Genomic DNA, 19,050 nt, shown 5'->3' on the forward strand with positions numbered 1-19,050 from the left:
AAAAAGAACTGGTTTAAAGTATGCAAAGTATGGCCATGTATTTCCAAAACAAGCTTTGGTGATTTATTCGTTTATTTAGATTTTAATACTATAAAATAAAAGAATGCTTATCTGAGCTGTCAGCACTGTTGCTATTAATTAAAAGATACAATGCAAAAATAACTGGAAACTCCAAAGTGCATCATATTTCCATCTCAACTGCTAGTCAGCAAACATAACACAAATCAAATTTTCCAACTTCTAATATACTCCTCCAATAAAAAGAAAACCCCCCGTCTTCTTTAGCCATCACTGAATGCCCTTTCAAACAGAGAGTGACAATGGGATATGGTACCTGGTCCTTGGATCTGGATTAGGTTAAGATTTGGCTCTGCTACATAAGGACTAAGGATTGGGTTCAGAACTGAGAGAAAATCTTGTGACACATTCTCATGATATTAGAGAGACAAGCTGAGTTAGGTAATACCTTTTATTGGACCGACTTCTGGTGGTGAGAGTCAGCCCAGAACAGCAGTTACCTCACAAAACTGGCAATTGATCTCATGAGATGTGTCTCAGCTTTAATTGTGGAGATCCTACATGAGATTGCCATCACCTAGCCTGAAATCTCACAAGAACAACAATTTTCACAAGATTTTGGTCATATTTGAAATAGAAGAAGGAAAGAAAAGAAGGAAATTGAACCAACACCAAGAACAAAACCATAGAGGTGTGAGTGGGTCTGGGAAATAGAATCTTAAAATTGAAGGGGTTTGGATGTGAGCTTCCAGTTGTGACTCATCAATAATTTCTTCCAATCTCTGTACTTTTGTGTCTGATGTGAGAGCGGAAAGCAAAGAAAGGTAACTGGAAAGGTAAGTGTCTAACTATCTTTTGAATGGATATCAGAAGTATGGAAAAGAAGATGGCTAAGCCGGATATGTATCATCCGTGTTAGAGAGAACCAGAGAAATGAATGGGACTTAAGAAAAGAGTTTAAAGAAGTGAGAATCAGCACAGTAGAAGAGAGGTAGCAATATAAGTGAATAATAATATTGTGTCTGCAGAGGGAGATTAAATATTATATCCACAAAAATTTGACAGCTGCTGATATTAGAAGAATTTTGGCAGCCACAACAGAAACATCATGCATCAGAGTTAAGGACAAAAAGGGTTGCTAAGGGATTCCTTATTGTAGCTGCATTGTACTGTGCAGGGTGGTAAATCAGGAAGTGTTACAGAAAACATTGCTCGGTAGAAAAAAGTCAAAAGATTGTTCATTGGAGATTATTGTGACTTAGAAAAATTTGGGTCGAAGCTGCAGAAAAGTACATCTTTAATGCTTAGCCATGAGATGTTTTGTTTAAATATTAAAGGGGAAAGTTATCCTGACTGTTAAATCAATAACAAATCAGGCCTGGAACCTGTTTTACGATCTCGGACTCTGAGCCCCTTAACTGCTGGTGTCATAAATGATGTCACATTTCAGCAGTCCTGAGGCTGCCAATACTCCAATATGCCAATTTTAATTAAAAACTTTCATTTGAAATACAGTCTATCGTTTATTGATGGCGAGAAATGAGCTGGTAGAATGTTGTGCTGAGCAGAATGGAGCCCGCTTTCTTTTACAGTCAGTAAACTTCACTCATGGGGCATACCTGCCCAAAGACTGTCCTCTTCCCCTCCCCGCCCCCCAACTACATTTTCAAAATAGAGTTGAAATGGGACTTTAGTATCTCTGAGGCCTTGTGCTGGCCCTCTGCACATCAGTGAATTTCACCCACCAATGAAAATCATAGCCTAAAATACATCACATTCTCATTTTTGCTCAACGTGAGCCTGATCTAAATTCCACTGAAGTCAGTAGAATTTGCCTTCAACAGGCTACAGATTAGTCCTTAAAGCAGGCCTGCACAACTCGTAAAGCGGCGAGGGCCATATTACTCCAAAGAAAACAGTTGAGGGGCAAACCCCCCCCAGCGCCACCGAACCCCCCCAAGTCCCCCGAAGCACAACACCCCTCCTCCCCCCGCTCATCAGTTCATTGAGGGGCAAATCCCAACAAGCCTTTATAGACCCCAGGGGCCAGCCTGCCCAGGGGCCAGCCATGCCCAGAGGCTGCCCCCCAGACCAGGTTCCCCCCCCACCCCCTGAACTCCCCTGGCGGGCGCTCAGCCCCCCCGCAAGCCCTCCCCACCCCACCCCACCCCAGCGGTCCCCACCCCGAGTCCACTCACTGGCTTTGCCGGGCTTGGGCCGCTGCAGCAGCTCGGCAGGGAGGAGCTGCCTTCCGGAGACACCAGAGAGCCAGAGCGTCGGCTTGCAGGGGCAGCGAGCCCCAGCCATGGAGGAGCCGGCGCAGTGCAGGGGGGCAGCAGCCCTGCAAAGGCGGCGGCGTGGCTAGCGGGGAGCAGCCACACACCCCCGCCCCTCCTGCCCAGGCTGTGGCCCGGCGTGTCCCCACCCCCGGGGGCTCCTGCGAGCTGCAGCGGATGCATGCGGGCGCTGGCCCCCCTGCACCTCCCTGCGCCCCATGGCTGCCCCCTCACTGCGCTGGTGGGAGTGTGAGCCACCACCACCACTGCCCCTCCCGGAGCAGGCTCAGGGCCCCGCACCCTGCGGCTCACATGCCCGGGAGCTGCAAAGCCCGAGCGTGCTGAGGGCGGAACCGAGGGGCGCACGGAGGCCGCAGACTGCATGCATCTGCTGCAGCCTAAGGAGCCCCCCCGGGGGGGGCACCAGGCCGCAGCCTGGGCAGGAGGGGTGGGGGCACAGATGCTCCCCGCTAGCAGTGCCGCCGCCTTTGCCCCTGTGCCACGCCGGCTCCTCCATGGCTGGGGCACGCTGCTCCGGGAGGGGCAGTGGCGGTGGTGGCTCACACTCCCAGGAGCCGCAGAGCCCGAGCACGGTGAGGGGGCAGCTGGGGGGCGCAGGAGGGCATATGGGGGGCCAGCGCCCGCATGCATCCGCTGCAGCTTGCAGGAGCCCCCGGGGGGCACGCCAGGCCGCAGCCTGGGCAGGAGGGGCGGGGGGTGGCTGCTCCCCGCTAGCCATGCCGCCGCCTTTGCAGGGCTGCTGCCCCCCTGCACTGCGCCGACTCCTCCATGGCTGGGGCATGCTGCCCCTGCAAGCCGACGCTCTGGCTCTCCAGTGTCTCCGGAAGGCGCCTCCTCCCTGCTGAGCCAGGGCACTGCTTTTTTAGGGTTACCATATTTCAACAATCAAAAAAGAGGATGGGGGGAAAGCCCCACCCGAGCCCCGCCTCCATCCACTCCCTCCCACTTCCCAACCCCCCCTGCTCCTTGTCCCCTGACTGCCCCCTGCTGAGACACCCCCCATAACTGTCCCCCTAGGACCCTACCCCCTACCTGTCCCCTGACTGCCCCAACCCTTATCCATACACCCACCCCCAAACAGACCCCCGGGACTCCCACGTCCCAGCCAACCACTCCCCACCCCCTGACAGCTCCCCCCAGAACTCCTGACCCATCCAACCCTCCTCCTGCTCCCTGGGATTCCCCTTACCACCATGCCGCTCCACGTGGAGCTAAACCAAACAAGTTGTGGAGCACACAGCCCCTCCCCCGCAGAGTGCTGCAATGCGACACTGAGGGAGGGGGAGAGGGACTCTGCCTGCTGGAGGCCAATGGGAGCAGCTAAATCAAGCCCAGGTGCCCAGTCAGCCGCACCGCACTCTGCGTGAGGGGAAGGGTGGGGAAGGAGGAAAAATCCCGGATGTCCCCAACCACTTGGCGCCTTAGGCGACTGCCTAGTTCACCAGCCCTAGTAGTTGCACCGGCCCTGGCCGAACCCAACAGCCCCACCCCACTGCTTGCCCGCGGGCTGCATGTTGTGCAGGCCTACCTTAAAGTATGAATTTCATCAAGCATTAAGGACTCTATATTGATTAAAATCAACAAACTGTTTAGCGTCTGATTCTGGTTTATACAAGGATCTCTTTACATCAGTCGGGGGGTAAATAAATGTAAAGAGCTGGTGACAGTGTGATGGGGGATTTAAGGAAACATTTTTTCACCCCTCAAAACAAAGTTTTGTTCATTTCCACCAGACCTGGGCAAAGAGTCGAGCAGGGGAGGCTCTCATTGCTTAAAACTGGTTCACCTGCTCGTGCGATATATATTTGCTACAAGATACACTTAGGCAAAGATACACTTTACCTTTAAGACCATAAAAGAGAATGAGTTATGGAAGCAATTGGTGGTAGGACTGCGCGGGAGGGGAGGCACCTGCAGAGCAGGCCCCCTGTATATCACAATTCTGCACCTCCACAAAAGGCTGTACAATCTACTACTTTTTTTTTTTTAAAGGAGCCACAAAATTTCCTAAAACTGTGCTGAAGCCAAGCTGAGCTTCACTTGTGTGCAGTTTAGGAGCTCTGCATAGCAGCATTGCTTTTCGTCCTACACTGTCCCAAAGACACACTGGAGGGCAACTTAGGATCTGTACAGGAGGCACAAGCTGCTGTTATGCAGAGCTCCTTATCTGAGCTGTAACGGAGCTCCCTTCCTGTGGGCCTTAGGAGTTTGACCTAGTAGTTACCTCCTCCTTCAAGCTGCCTCCTGCTCACTTCATGTTCGCTAGTGTTGCTGCCAGATCTGCTCTGCCTATTTCACTCCAGTTAAAGGGGGGCTTTCCCTTCCGCTGTGGAACTGGCATTCCAGGATACAGTGGTAGAGAGCTTCCCCTTCTCCCCAGCTGGCCCCATACTGCTACTATGGTTCAGTATGTGTCACACAGCATTCCTCTGTAGGGTAACCATACGTCCTGTTTGGGCTGGGACAGTCCCCTTTTTAAGCTCTGTCCTGGCTGTCCCGACTTTTTTTTGACAAAAACAGGCATTTATCCTGTTTTCTCTTCCCAACTAATCAGTTGACAAGAGCAAACAAACAAATGCCCAGTTTACCAAAACAGACAGGCTGGGGGGCATGGAGGAACATCGGGGGGAGTGGCAATGCGAGGTGCAGGGTAGTGGGGCTAAGGGGTCAGCCATGGGAGGCACGGAGCTCAGGGGGCGTCAGTCCCAGCCCCCGTCGCAGGTGGCATGGGACATGGAGCTCAGGAGGGTGAGCCCCAGTCCTATGTGGCAGGGGGGGTTCTGGCAAGCCCTGCAGGTGTGGGGAGAGGATGCTTGGGCGAGCCCCAGGGCCGTCCCGTTTTTACTTTAGGAAGTACAGTCACCCTATTCCTCTGGCATATACAAATACACAGTATTCAGTAGCAGCACCTATTTTTCACTTTGTGGTGCCTTTTACGAATTATTTCAATAAAACTGGAGATTTGAAAATGATTTTCTAATCTCCACAGGTCTTTGAGGAAAAGGTGAGAAAATGCTCATGGCCAAAGTGGTGGGAGGGTTTTGTTGAAATAGGAAATGTTAAAACAGAGACTCCAATCAATCTAAATGTTATCTATGAGACCAGGGGCAGCGGGTGAACCACGGGTTCAGGGAGGCTAGCCCACAGCCCGGCCTACCCCTTCTGCCTGAGGCCCCGCCTCTACCACCACCACCCTCCAGAACCCAGAGGCTCCCCCCCCAGGTGGCAGCCAGCCCCGGGCCGCCCGAGTGTCCCCAGCCTCAGAGTGGTGGGCAGGCCAGCAGTGTGAGCACCGGCTCCAGCCGCCTTGAGTCCCTAGCCACAGCCTGGCCCCCACTAGCTCCAGGCCCTGCCATGGGGGAAGACTCAGAGCCGCAGAGCGCTGGCAGGAAGCAGGAAGGGGTCTAGGGGTGGAGCATGGGCCTGTTTGGGGAGGCTCAGCCTCCCCTGGCCTTTGATACCTGCTGCCCATGCATAAGACCTATGAGTAGGAACAGTCTCTCTCTCTAACTGTTATGTGTCTAGCTCAAAAATCCCTGTTGTAGATCCAGATCAGAAATAAAGTATCAGAAAGCAAAGTCCCCAGGCCAGAACTATCACAAGAGATCCATGACTGATAATTAAGTGCAGACTGAAGTCAAAGAAGCCTTTTCAACAAAATCTTCCCAGCACACTTGCAATTATAGGTGCTTAGGCAGTAGTATTAACCTATGAAAAATATCATACATATCTGACCTTTTCAGAGATTTCAGCACACGGGAACATTGCCAAATCAGAATTTTTTACATTTCTCATGTCCAATACATCCCATGAAGTAGCTGAATAAAACAGATCTGCATTTATCCACCAAACCAGAACAAATAAAAGGATTTGTTTAGCTCTTTATCTTCTATAAACATATGAAAAGTATCCTTTCTGCAAAATTGATGCTTACCTATAAATCCTAGCGTTAGCTGTTTCCTTTGCTTTTATATCTGCTCTAGATCTGTCAAAAATGTTTTCACAAGTACAAGTTGACAAGAAGCTAATCCAAAAAAGACAATGTCTAATTGGCGCAGGATACACATTACACAGCCATGCCATTTTACAAGGGGAAAGTAATGCTTTCTAGTTCACATGTTACAATAATTCCCCTAGAGGCATTATATTGTTTCTGCTAGATCAGATTTTTGCCTATGTAGCATAGATCTACATATAGCAGAGAACTAGTGTTATTCTGGGAATTTACACAAAAAGCTTTTGTGAAAAAATTAAGGTTTAAGAAATTGTATGTGCTCCCCTGAGGCCTTTTAGCACTTACATCAAATATATCTGTGTAACTTTACCTCTGCCTTTCAGTTCATAGGAGTTGATAAAAGCAACATATATTTATCTAGGAAATCCTTTTTCCACACAACCCACAAATTAGCCAGTGGAACTCATTGCCACAAACTATCATTGAGGCCAAGGGTTTGGTAGGATTCAAAAAAAGGATTTGGCATTTATATGTATAATGAGAGCAACCAGAGTTACAAGAGCAAGGCATTAAAAAAAACATTTTGGAAGGTATAAAAAAGCTCTAATTTATAGGGGTTACGTGTCTTTCTCTGTAGGCAGATTGCTCCACAATTACAAAATGCAGGGTTTCTTGCATCTTCACCTAAGCAGCTAGAACTAGCCACTGTCTGACACAGGATACTGGCCAAAATGGACCACTGGTCTGATCCAGAATTGCAATTACTAGGTCACTATACTCCTAGCTGTATTCTGTTGAGATGATTACTCTTAATTGCTTTATTTGAAAAGGGCAGTAATAGGATATTAATCTGGAAATTCACTTTGGGCAACTGTTCCTATGAGATAATATAAAGACTACATTTTGTTGAAGCCTTTATATGAGAGACATTTAGCTAATTGTATTGGCTCTGATGAGGCCCCCTATTTCACTTAAATGAAAACAGAAATAAAAGGAATGGATAATTTCATTATGAGATCCAGGGTTCTGCATTTTGTCTTCAAGAAAAAATCTTTTCCTCACAGTGTAAAGGTTACACTTTAAATTACAGTGCAACTTTTTTGAGCTGTGTTATTTGAATTTGCCTGTTTTACCCCTGGACTATGCCATGAGGCAAGATATATAAGTAATATGCAACACCTAATTGATTCACTTGCTGTATGCAGCTCCATAGTGATCCCCTTGCCAATTGCTTGAGCATGTGCAGTAGCACCAACAGCAGAGGATGTATTGATACCAATAGCACAAGCAGCAATTGTTTTGAAGGTCATGCACCGTGTGCTAAATAATCCCTGGGAACTCTGCAGTGATGGAAACGGCTTCCTTATTATTAAACACAATATACAAGATTCAAGCTTCTTGCTCTCATCTTCAAGGCCCTTCACAGCTTTTCACCTCTTTTTTTTCTTTTCCACTCTTCTTTCTTGGGGGTGGGGATAGCTCAGTGGCCTGCTAAACCCAGGGTTGTGAGTTCAATCCTTGAGGGGGCCATTTGGAGATTGGGGGCAAAAATCTAACTGGGGATTGGTCCTGCTTTGAGCAGGGGGTTGGACTAGATGACCTCCTGAGGTCCCTTCCAACCCTGATATTCTATGATTCTTTTTGCATCCTTCCAGCCCCCATGCCAGCATAAACAACCCATTTATCCATATCTCCCATAAGCATCTTTACACCTTCTTCTATGCTGCACCCTATCCATGGCCCAATTTATAAATTGCAACATACCCACGGAGCAACTCAGCTGATTGCATCACGATACAATATGGGATGTGCCCCCAGAAGATTTAGCACCACATACAAATGAGTACGGGGCATTACAGCAACCCCACTGTTATTTTGCAGTGTGGCTAAGCTAACTGAGAGAAGGAAATCTAATGTAGATTACTTGAGATAATTCTGCACTGAAGATGAGCCCTAGTAGGCTGCAGGGGAGGCCTCATATACACACTCTAAGGAAACTAGGACCCAGGTAGTGTCCTTCCTCCCCACCCTGTGACCATGGGGGAAAATTTCAGGGAGTTACCAGCCAGAGTCTCCAACCAGTAGGAACAGCTCCTGGAGGAGCCAAAGCAGGGACCTTTGGACATTCAGAGAACATTCTACAGTTACTTTCTCTGCCCAGTGCTGATTGGCTGTTTATTCCAACCCTCTCGCTCACAGCCTCTTCACCTCAGCTTCATTCCACACCTGCCCCTCGTACTTTCTTCTCCCCTGCCCTGTCCCATGTCCACCCTTCCCTTCCCTTTACTTTTCTTTCCACTTAGTTGATCCCTGAAGTATCTTACTGATGAACAGATTGCTTCCAGGTAAACCCTTTATTTTGAACAGAAACTATGTACAGCAATGAGGTAGCAAAACATCCTGTTAATCTGTATAGCTGCAGCATGTGACTACCCTGTCCTGGGCTTCTTTGTTTCTCTATGGCAAACATCGTCTTAATGAGACAAAGCACCTCACACGTAGGTAAGCCCAGGACTGGTTGCTTGACTCTATGTTCTATCACACTCTCTGGTTATGTCATTTTTCCTTTGTATTTAAGTGTCAATGTGCACTCGCCCACCACTGTTCCTGTGTTATAGCTTTTACAGACACTTTAGACTTTGCCACTTTTACATGCTCCTTACAATCCCCTCCCAAGGAAACCCACCAAAAATTGTGGAACCAATGTGCTGTATGCTGCTATTAGATTATTCACTCGCTTGGTGTGTTTTACCCCTTCCCCCAGCCTGTGTCTGTCTGGTCTATTTAAACTGTAAGCTCTTTGGTGCAGGAACCATCTGTGTCTCCATTTATACAGAGCTTAGCGCAATGGAGACCTGTTCTCAATTGGTTCTTAGCCACTACCATAATACATATTAATATTAATATTAAAATAGGAGCTTACATTCTAAATCCTCCAGTGAGCAAAGCACTTAGCACATGATTAACTTAAGGCATATGCCCAAGTTCCAGTGAGGTCAATTGAACTGCTCAGGCACTTGAAGATAAGCCCATGCATAAGTGTTTAGTACTGTACCTTCGGCAGTTTCAGATGGTTGTGCACATGATGCTGCAGGCTGAAGGTTAATAAGAATTCTGTATGTCCATTGAAAGAAAACTAGACCCTGTACTTTGGATGTAGAATTCTCAGCCTGCTAAGGCTCTCAGATCCATGACACAAGAAGGGACATTCAGGCACCCTGATTCATAAAATAACTGTTAGATTTGTTTGTGTGTAGAATTACAGTAAATAAAAGCAATTCCTAGATTTTGTTTCTCTACATATGAATTTTATCTAGTGATCATTTCTAAATTTCAGTATTTTAGACAACTGGCATACAATTAGATAATATCACAGTTGAGCCTGTATTAAATATTTGTTTTCTATATATAGTATATGAAGTATAACTATTTGAAATCAGAAAATCGACAGTGTTTGTGAAAGCCGATAAATGATGAATAGGGGCCATGAATGTTCATTAAAAAATCTGTGCCATATCCCTTTTGATAAATCCAGCCCAGGGCCTCACCATAATGAATATAATAAAAAATAGCAGTAACAGAAACTTTAAATTAATTTCCTTAACATAAATCAAGTTTTATTACATGTTCAGTTTCATGATTACACATTTCTGATGTAAATAACAAAGTAGAATAACACCAAGGAACTGCAGGGAATTGCACTTATATTTGGAGGGTCTTCAGAAAGATGTATCCAGTTTTGCCTTCTGCTCCTCTTCTGCTATTGTGCTATTTCAGTCAATGGAGCTATGCTAATTTACACCAGCTGAGAATCTGGCCCATCTCTATATATCCATACTCTGTGCTTGAATCTTCTATATTGTTTAATTTGATCTATTATACAATTTTCATAACATATGATGTACTTACAGTTGTATTCTGTGAAGCTCTCAGCAAGCAATGTGGCAATAAATACCTAGAATAATTGTCAAGCTAAATGAATCTCATTTGGGGTAAATGGTTATTGCAAGTTATTTTAGTTCACCATTAAGCTAAACAGAACTGCAATCAAAATGTTTATTTCAGTGAGAATTATTGTACTCAATAAAATCCCTAAGAACTACACTGCTCTTTATTATACAAAGTAAAGATCATGATTAGTGAATCTGATGTTTTTGATAAAGCCCTAGCTTAAACAACAGCATGAGGTATTAAGAAGTAACTTAAATACAAGAGGCCAGATTCATCAGTACTCTGACTGCTTATGTCACTCAGAGCAGTTACAGGCCTAGTTTAACCAACCAGTTCAGTGACGCTGAATTGATAGCTGCTTTGCATTGCCAGAGCAACACAAAGTAGCTGGAAGATACCAATGAGTCTGACCCAAGATAGTCTAGTTTATAGTACCATATGGTCATTCATACATGGATGCAAACACTGTTGAAACTTAGAGCAATTATCTGTGAGTCAGTTACTGTGGCAAGCAATACAGATGGTTATTCTCCTTTATCTTAGATACAAAGTTGGGAGCACTGCATCACACTGAATATGATTAAAATAGGACTGTACTGGTTATGGCTTGAGAAGAGCTTCATATCATAATCACAGTCTACAACAAACTTCATCTGATGGATTTCCTTTGCAGAGCTCTGCTGCAGACCTCAATCCATTAAGTTTACCCTTTCTCCGGCAATGCTGAGACCAAACAGGCCTGCAAGAACAAATTTCTCAGAGTAGGCTGTGATAATATCATATTCCTTCACACCAGCCCCTAGTTCCCTAGTTTTTTCAATTTTTAACTTAAATGCTAATAAAAGGTGCTAGACTGACAGCTCTGGAAACCCAAATTGTTCATCTAGCCACAGAACAGGTGCATCCAGAAAAGCATAATGACAAGCCTTACTCTCACTACATTGCCAATGTGCCTCAAGCCCAAATGGCAGGGTCTGGCTATCAAGCTGAGATGATTCACACTTAATGCCCATTTGATCCTGGGCCTTTTAGCTCAAACTGCTAACCATTTGTGATGATAGTTTTGGTGAGACATACACCAGCACTCTAAGATCTCAGTCCAAACAAGCACTTAAGTACATGCCTAGTTTTAAGAACCTGAGCGGCCACATTAACTCCAATAGGCCTACTCAGATGTTTAAAGATACATGTGTATAAGTGCTTGGCTAGACAAGGGCCTAAGAGACCGAAACCACCCTCTCATTTCCGAACAGCTGTCAGTTAGTTAATGCCTTTTTGGCCTCTAGCACACTGAGCTGGATTCAAACCAGTAACCCACTATTGAGTGACTTTTCATGCTAGTTATCAATCTCCTCAGCTAGTCAGTCCACCTGTAGAGTACTCTTCCACTAGCTGACTGTAACACAGTGTTATACGTCCTATTCGGTGAAGTAAAAGTGCTTCACATGATGCTCCACCCTTGGTTTTTATTATTGTTGTTAACCAAAGTTCTGATCCTTATTCAATTGGAGGAAGATTGCGGCCCAAGTCATTTGCTGGACAGGACAGCACAGTCCATCTTTCTTACCACCTCAGGCCCATGTATAAAATCAGAAAAATATTTCCTCCTGCTATAAGAATTTCTGTGTCTTGGGTGTTACGTCACTTGAATCTTCTGGGCAATAACCTTCTGAAACTGGCTTGGCACAGTGCTAGGAAGTAGCTTTGATCGATCTTAAATCCTCAGCCCTTGACACTTTAATCAAAATAATTTAAAATTCTATTAAGCACAATATGCAGAGCATTAACATGCTGAACCAGTGAGTGGTTAGGCTGTAAGAGATGAGTGATATGTGTAACAGCCATAGTAGAAGAGCTGTTGTGTTTTCTCCTTGCTGAATCATCACCGGGAAAGAATGGCACAATTCCTCTCTCTTTGCCATGCTAGTGCTTGATTCAAAGGATCTGACAAGTATCCATACTTACAAACATTCAACTCAGAACTCCTTACAGAAGGAAAGTGAAAGCAAGGGCACTTTTCTAAATGTCTGATTATCTAGGAAAATCTGGGTGACATAAAGGTTGTGAGTATTTTATTGTGGTGTGCGTAAAATCTATTTTCTCATGAGCCAGGGGATCCCAACATTTTTGTGGTGGAATCCATTCAGCAGCTGGCCACCACTCCATGCCCATTTCCAATGCCCTCTTATACCCTGGTCCCTTCTCAGCACAGCTGCCACTACCTCCTTTTAATCTGTCCATTTTCTCCCTCTGGATCTTGCACTCTCTCTCTTCTCGTTGCCTTCTTTTTTTAAGTGTGGACACAAAATCACTCTTGGCATCCCAGAGAATGTTGCTAAGAAGCTGATCTTGTCAGGTGCTAGGTGTCTCTCAAAACTCCATTGGCTCAGGTGTGATTTGAGGGCATTTAGATACGATCAGCTCTGAGACCCATAAAGCATCTTTTTGTTTGTGTGTGTGTTTACATTTGATTTTTACACTGTGTTTAATATGAATAATGACAGGATTTTTACAGGGAAAGATTAGTATTTGTGATCTTCATCAGATTTGATTGGCCAGAGAGATGGTGTGGTAAGAAAGCACTTGCATATATCTTGACCCATACCATTTTGGTGTTTGTACACCAGGCAAAGTCCACTTCACTCACAGCAGCTGCACACAAAAATCACAAATCACCCACATAATTATTTTGAGTTTTGAGTAGAGTTCTACATTTAAATAATGCTTTTCATAGCGAGGCACACAGATCTTGACTCAGATGTCAGACGTCAGTAAACTACCACACACAAGGTCTTACTTTTAGCTCATTGTTTAGACTAGAATGAAACCAGATGAATGTAACACACAGAGACACATTTCCTAAAACATTCCGTAAATGGACTAATATTAACTTTGCAGACAAATGGAGAACAATAGCAAGGGGAAGTTTGATTTTACAAATGAAAGAAAAAGGAAAAATGTTATTACCAAATTCGAACAGATCACGAGCTCATTCCTGAACTCTGTTCCCATAGTGCAAAAGGGTTACAGTGAAACAGCCAGAAGGTATATAATTTTTTACCATTACATTTTGTGCTTGAGAAAAGGTAATTTGTAATGATCCCATGCATATAGCATTAAAGAGAAGGCAACAGGTTATGAACTCTGAAACTTTGGCTCTAAAATAGCCCTTCTCTAGGAAAGCTCACATCATAGCTATCCTAGTTCAACTACTAGAGAGCAGCTCTGCAATATTCCAGGGGATAACAATAGCAATAACCAAAGAAGATTTTTCCCAAGGTTGTAAAAGCTCAAGTCAGCAATAGTGAACAGATAAGTCAAAAGCTGTGAATGAATAACACACTGGGAGGTTTTCAGTGCATCTGGTGAGATCATTTCTCTTTCCCTATCCCTCAATGCACACCTTTTAGTGAGTCTGACACACTATTTAAGATAAAGATTACATGCAGCCTTCATTTAGTGTTCTGTTTCACAGCAAGGACTGATACAAGGCTGCTGAAGGCTCGTCTCCAGCTCCACCACTGAAGATGCTGTATATTAACTGTGAAGCCTGATCAACACATACTATATGAAAAAGACATGTGTGGACTCATTTAATCAATAACCTACAGTATTCATGTCCAATTTAGATCAAGGGAAGACCGCTGAAATACTATGATACATCAGGCAATAGAAAAACCACGTGAACTATCATTCAAGTAATCTGAGAAGCATAGGAGCAGCTGGTGTAAATAATCAGAATTCCATCAATGGATCTCTGACAGTTCATACTAGCAGGGGATCTGCCCCATAATGTAGATTAGCCCAGGTTCTCATCAAGAATCAAGTGAACAGTGGGAGTAGGGAATACTATGGGACCCAAAGATACCTGTAAAAAGAACGAGGAGTACTTTTCTTCATATATATATAAAATATTTTCTACTTCATACATCTGATGAAGTGGGTTTTAGCCCACGAAAGCTTATGCCCAAATAAATGTGTTAGTCTCTAAGGTGCCACAAGTACTCCTTGTTCTTTTTGCTGATACAGACTAACACGGTTATCACTCTGAAACCTGTAAAGATACCTGTGTTATACAAGAGGTTAGACTAGATGATCTAATGATGCCTCCCAGCCTTAAAATCTATGAATAACCGACACTCATTCAGTTACCTTGTCAACTAAAAACTGTTGGAATTCTACCCATGGGAAAGCAATAAGACAGAGAAATTCTGGCTTGTCAACATAAACTAACCTGCAACTGCATCATCAAATCCGTCTTATACTCGGATGGGACTATCCTTAACCATTTTCTACAGAAACAGTTTTCCAGACATAAGCATCAGCTTTTCTTGGCCACTTGCAGGATTTGATAGCAGCCTTCAACTACCTGAAGGGGGGTTCCAAAGAGGATGGAGCGAGGCTGTTCTCTGTGGTGGCAGATGACAGAACAAGGAGCAAGGGTCTCAAGTTGCAGTGGGGGAGGTCTAGGTTGGATACTAGGAAACACTATTTCACTAGGAGGGTGGTGAAGCACTGGAATGGGTTACCTAGGGAGGTGGTGGAATCTCCATCCTTAGAGGTTTTTAAGGCCAGGCTTGCCAAAGCCCTGGCTGGGATGATTTAGTTGGTGTTGGTCCTGCTTTGAGCAGGGGATTGGACTAGATGACCTCCTAGGTCTCTTCCAACCCTAATATTCTATGATTCACACTGCCAGAAAGCTCATGGATCTCCTTAGCTGAAAATTCCCTCATGTAGAGGAGTCCCCAGCTAGCATAGCATAGATGGCTCCTACACAGCCATTCCTCTACAACCTCTAGCATGAGGGGCATGTTATGTCCAGTGATACCATTACTTGGCTATTCATGGCTGGTGTATTGGCCCCATAGCTGGCTGGTGTACTTTATAGCACCTTTGGCCAGGGTTAGGAACAGCACAGAACTAGTACCAAGATTAGGGAGCCACAATAGGCTCCTTTGCCCCTCCCCACTTCCCTGTCATGTCTAGGCAAGAATGGAGGCCTAAGTGCAAGACTAGATTGACCATTCAGTCCTCTGCAGGCTCACCAGAATTTTTCACTTTTGAGGTACTAAAGGGAAGATGGAATATGTACATTAAAAAATCAGGTGTTTTAATTTCTTGCACAGAATAGTAACAAGTTTCTCTTTCCATGGTTTACAAGTAGAAGGGGGCGAACTGTCTGGAGTGAACAATTTTATTTAACAAATGCAGCCCCTTTGCCTGTTTGCAACTTATTCTTGAATAGACATTGATTTTTACAAATTTGTTTACTATTCAAATTATGAGACACCTGAGTTAAGCAAATGCATTTCAGCCTACAGTGCATTCAAAAACTATTTGTTCTGACCATTACTTCATGAGTTCACCATTTGCCACTCTCACTGTGTCACATTGTGATTCTGCTTCTTTGCTGGAGAACTCAAAAATCCCCCAGGTGCTTTCAAGAAAGCTGCGCAAACTCAATTCTGGTGTGAATATTTAGGTGAATACATACTGAAAAAGTATTCACATACTAATACATATTTGTATGCCTCCTTGTGAAATTTTCCTTTTCCACAATTTTGCCAGCAAAAATCTGCTCCCATCAATGTTATCAAGAGGCAAATAAAACAGGTCATGATAGCATCAAAGTGAATTTCTATTTCTTATTCAATTGAATGTCCATGAATATTTTTGAACTAACTTTCCCCATCACCATGGCAAATCCCAAAGGGCCATAGCTTCCTGGCAGATTGACCACCACCTGGCTCAATCTCTACCTAAGTCCTTAAGGTGGTCTGGCTGGATTTTCAGTTTATGTCTAGCATTGGCACGCTTATCATGCCACTGAAGATTTTGGTGACCATGTGATCACTGGATGCGTAGTGGCATCCCTTGATAAACATGCTTGAACTAACTTTAGTTACAAGCAAATATAGCCTATATGTGGCAAAACAAAACAAACTATTGTTTTTTTAATCAATGTCTGATTTTGAGGATTCCTTATGGAGTGACTTCTAGAGTAGGGTATACTCGGTAGGGTATAGGTGGGGTGCCCTAAATTGACTGGGTCATGCCTTGAGCCCTTGGGAGGGTATAGATGGGGTGCTCTAAACTGAGCGAGTAACAGAGTGTTCTACCTCTACTAAAGGTAAGTAATGATCAAGAAGAACTCAGTTTATAATCTCTAAGCTCCATATCTTCAGGGTGTTTCAGCACAAGGCTGACCATTTTCTTCCAGACATTATAGTACGTTGCTGACTGTGCATATGGATAGTGTGGTTAAAATGCAGACTCTCCTACGAACCCTGCCACAAGCTGCATGTGTGACTTTGTACAAGTCACTTAAGGCTCAACCCTGAAGTATGTTGAGTACTTCAGTGAGGTGGTGAATATCCCTGATTTCCGTTAAAGTCAATGGGAGTTGAGGGGGCTCAACACCTCACAGGTGTGCCATGCACCTGGCAAGTTTGAATTCTTAGGGCCAAATTCTGTCATCCTGACTGTAATGGGATGTTGCTTGATAAAGGACCACAGAAACTGGCCCTTATTCTTTCTGTGCCTCTGTTTTTTCATCTTTAAAATGGAGATAATATTTATCTACTCCACGGGGGTGTTGTGAGACTTAATTAATTCATGCTGGGAAAGTATTTTGAGAAACTGGGATGGACAGTACAAAAGTAGTAAATGGGGCTTTTTATTGCCAGAATGTTTTAACATCTCCATTGTGTTTACTACTTCCTCACTTCCCAAACAAAGGATTTTTTTTCCATTAGCAGAGAAAGGTGGCCAAAAGGAAAGCTGTCTGCATTTATCCATACCTCTCTGGATCATTTTAAATTCCCTTTCTTCGGACTCACAGCAGCCACCTTCTGGAAACACTGAGCACAAGAGAGCATAACATACTAAACTAGTAAGTAAGGCAGGCAAAGACAGTGCAGAGAAAGAGAGAGAGAGACCATATCATGATATCTGGTAACATCTTCCACCTTCGGTGTAGACGAAAAGAACTGATGGCTCTGAGCTGTGGTGAGGAGTGCATGGATGTATAATGCTAAATTTTGTGGAAGAGGTTAAAAGCGTTCTAGATCTCCTTAGTTCTTTCCTGAGTCAGATCCCAGATAGGCCAGTTTGACCTGAAAAATATGAATCCATGCAAGATACTCTGAAGAGAAGGTATGTAGTGTGTTAAATACTACCTATGCTATCAGTTTTAAATACTCAGGACAGGGCACGTGGAAGTCAATGAGGATTTTTCCTGAGAAGGAATGAGGCATTTGGTCTATAATTAACTTGAGCTAAAAATCCTTGTGAAAAAATATCATTTTAATAAAATTTCAACTTTTCTAACATTTTTGTAATCACTAATTCCCAATAATGTACAGTACATCTTACATAACAATAAAACAACCACAATACTCCATATGCTAGACGCATCATAAATTTCTACCAGGAATACCATCGTAAACTACAATTTTCTGTTATAAAAAATAACCATTAAAACCCAGACATGCACAAACAAGGTAATCTGCCATAAATTGTGAAATGGTAAAATACTACAAATGTAAATTTATTCAACTCCCATTGCAATGAATGTAATTTCCATAGCTTTATTAGAAATCTTGCCGGTGCGGTGGTTTGGCACTAGGTTATAAATATAGCAGGAATGAGTCAGCATGCAAATTCCTTCTTTAGAAAACAATCTGAAAGGTTTTATAGCCTAAAGCTGTTTATTATTTTCTAAGAACAGTGAGGCTAGTTCATGTTCAGAACCTGCTGAGAGAAGAATTCACAAAACATTCTGGTATGAAACGGGTGGGAGGGAGGGTCTCCGCAAAAAAAGCACCAACCTAGAATGTTCTCAAATCCAACTTTTAGCTGTTGTATTTTTTTTCTGCTATACTGAGTCATTAGGATCCTCATGAGATTATCAATGCATGCACTCTACTAATGAAGTGAGAGCACAGCTAATGCTAGGAATTGCATCTCCTCAATGAATGATGGTGCCTCTTAATACCAAAGCCACACATAACAAAAAATATCATACAAAAGTATTGAAAAAACTTTTAAATGAAATTGTTTTTGCAATCCAATTTTCCATTTCCCAGGTCCAATCATCTTTTCTGATGAGTCCAGACATCTTTGTACTCTGCTGATTCAAAAATGGCTTTGTTTTTACATAACAGACTGCAGCAAGCAAGTACTTCCTAATATGATCTAATAATGTTTCTTAGGCACAATGGCAAATGTGAAAAGCTATTTGGTGAGTCAAGACTGTCTTCAATTTGCATTTTGTACTGGGCTGAGAGCACGGTTGGTGCCTAATAATAAGTAATGGGCAAGATTCTGAAGCTGCCTCTTTATTCCACTCTAGTGGTGTGAAAGGAAGGCAGTGGTGTTGGAACAATTTTTATAGTGGGGGTGCTGAGAGCCATTGAACCAAACTGTAAACCCTGTATAGGATGGAAACCACTTCAAGCCAGCGGGTGCAGCAGCACCCCAACACCCCTAGTTCCAGCACCTATGATAAAGGGATGTAAACAAGTTTCCAATTGTCGGCAGAGAATTCCCCTGGTACAGGTGAATTTCCTCCTGGTACATCTGCATTGCAGTGAGGCCCTTCACCTCTGTTCCTGCACCCTCTCCGCAGGTACAGGGCAGAGAGAGGGCATGTGAGGGTCAGGAAGGGGTATGACCGAGTGGAGCTCTGCAGCAGTGGTCCTCGTCTGGCATAGGGTTGATTAAGGACCCTGCAATCAGGGCACAAATTAGAGCTGCCCAAAAGCTGTTCTTATTCACATTGGGGTTGGGGCTAGCCTGGGAATCCAGGAGCTAGAACCAGCTCCCTGA

The 19,050-nt window shown here is 44.0% G+C and overlaps 1 protein-coding gene across 3 annotated transcripts in view; it reads left to right on the forward strand.

Moving 5' to 3' along the window:
* Window positions 1-335: 335 nt before the first annotated feature.
* Window positions 336-19,050, forward strand: part of NPVF (neuropeptide VF precursor) — a 54,998-nt gene continuing 36,283 nt past the window's right edge. For all 3 annotated transcript variants that reach the window (XM_054019219.1, XM_054019220.1, XM_054019221.1), the window contains exon 1: window positions 336-854. The gene's annotated coding sequence lies outside the window, so the exon portion shown is untranslated. The remainder of the gene's footprint in view (window positions 855-19,050) is intronic.

This window comes from Malaclemys terrapin, chromosome 2 (genome assembly GCF_027887155.1).
Source record: "Malaclemys terrapin pileata isolate rMalTer1 chromosome 2, rMalTer1.hap1, whole genome shotgun sequence".
Lineage (NCBI taxonomy): Eukaryota > Metazoa > Chordata > Testudines > Emydidae > Malaclemys > Malaclemys terrapin.